Genomic DNA, 1,844 nt, shown 5'->3' on the forward strand with positions numbered 1-1,844 from the left:
AGAAAGGACAGGACAAGGATTTGGTATCAGACGGAAGTCTCATCACATTAATTTGGTCACTTCTGATAGTAAAAATATGTATTTTAAAAAAATGCCCTAAGATACCTTAAAGCTAAAAACCTAAACAGCATTTTTTGGGGATGGGGGGTGGTTTGGGGGTAGAGTGGGGGCTAACTCCTTGGATCACTTTTCTGGTTTGATTGGTGCTTTGTATAGACCAATGAGTTTTTCCCTGGGTTATTTTTGGCTCTCAGTGAGGCAGGCCCATCTTTCTTTCTCTCCTCTATGGAAGAGTATTAAGTATTAAGCTGAAAAACTACCTTTCAAAAGTGAGAAAGGGATTAGATTGCTGTTGGAATTACTTGGAGTGTTTTACAAATGGTTGCTATAACAACAATAAATAAAGGGGGATAATTACAACATTTATACATCACCTAAGGCTTTTATGCTTTTAAACACACATGCATTGTGCTCACATCCCTTTAAATGCTGTTTCTGAAAGTGCTCAACCCCTAGCCCAGCTGAAATCTCTGGGAGAGGCCCAGACAGTTTGGTAAAAACGATACAGGGTAAGTGGGCGGGTATACTATGAGAGGAGAAAGCAGCCTTCCAGTCAAAGATCAGCTCTCAGCTTCCCATATGCTGACCATAGGCAGGATCAGGGTCAAATAAAGGAGCAGTGCCAGGGCAGGACTGGGGCCTGTACATCTTATTCAGATCAAGCAGAGTGTGGTCCAGCATTCTCTCTATACAGAGGTGATTCTCTTCGGTGCATTTCAGTTTATCTTGCAAATCATCAATTGTCTTCTCAGGCTTGGCTACCAATCTCTCAGCAAATTCAGCACAGGTCTCTGCCTCCTCGAGTTTATCAGTAAGAATCTTTATCTCTTCTTTATATTTGTCTTCTTTTTGAGAGTAGTTTTCTTCAGCAGAACTCAGACACTTCAGGTTCTGGTCCATCAGTCTGATCTGCTCATTCATCAACGGGACTATGCCAGCTCAGCTGGTTCCTCAGTGTGTTCAAGTCCCCTTCAATCCTGCCTCTCCTCTTCTGCAATGTTCTTAGCTTCTTTGATTTGAATTTCATGGAGTTCCATCTCTTCTTCATCTTTTAAAGCCTGGATTTCAATATTCTTCATACCTCTCTTGCTCTTATCAGCAGCTTTCTCTGCTTCCTCCACCTTTGCAGGGCAGTGGCCAGGTGCTCCTGAGTGCAGTCCAGCTCCTCATCAACCAGCTGAATCCCAAGGTTCAAGAAGGCCACCTCGGTCTCAACCTGATCGCTGGCCCACCTTTCTTCCTCTGCTTCCCACTGGAGGCGCTCCACTCTGTATCATCGGCCTACTGTTGTGAAACCTGGATCTTGTAATTCAGTGCCTCTATGGTGGCGAACCCAGCCATCGTACATGGTACCCACCCAACAACTGCTCATGCTCAGGTCCCTGCCTCCTCTGCTGGGCTTTGCGGCCACTGCTCCTCAAGCAAATTTTATCCCAGGTATGCAAGGGTTGCTCAACATATGAAAATCAATCACTGTAATAAGCAGCATTAACAAATTGAAGAAGAAAAATCACATGATCATTTCAACAGATACAGAAAAGGCATTTGACAAAATACAACAATCTTTCTTGATAAAAACACCTTGAAAGATAGAAATATAAGGAAACATTCTCAATATGATGAAGTGCGTAAATGAAAAACCCAAATCTAACATTTTACTCAATGGAGAAAGACTGAAAGCTTTCCTACTGACATCAAGAACAAACAAGGATGCCTAATGCCCACTGTCTCCACTGTTATTCAGTATGTTGCTAGAAGTTCTAGCTAGAGTAATTAGGCAAGAC

At 42.8% G+C, this 1,844-nt stretch overlaps 1 pseudogene; it reads right to left on the bottom strand.

Moving 5' to 3' along the window:
• Window positions 1–627: 627 nt before the first annotated feature.
• Window positions 628–1,459, bottom strand: LOC101426843 (tropomyosin alpha-3 chain pseudogene; annotated as a pseudogene).
• Window positions 1,460–1,844: the final 385 nt, after the last annotated feature.

This window comes from Dasypus novemcinctus, chromosome 1, assembly GCF_030445035.2.
Source record: "Dasypus novemcinctus isolate mDasNov1 chromosome 1, mDasNov1.1.hap2, whole genome shotgun sequence".
Taxonomy (NCBI): domain Eukaryota; kingdom Metazoa; phylum Chordata; class Mammalia; order Cingulata; family Dasypodidae; genus Dasypus; species Dasypus novemcinctus.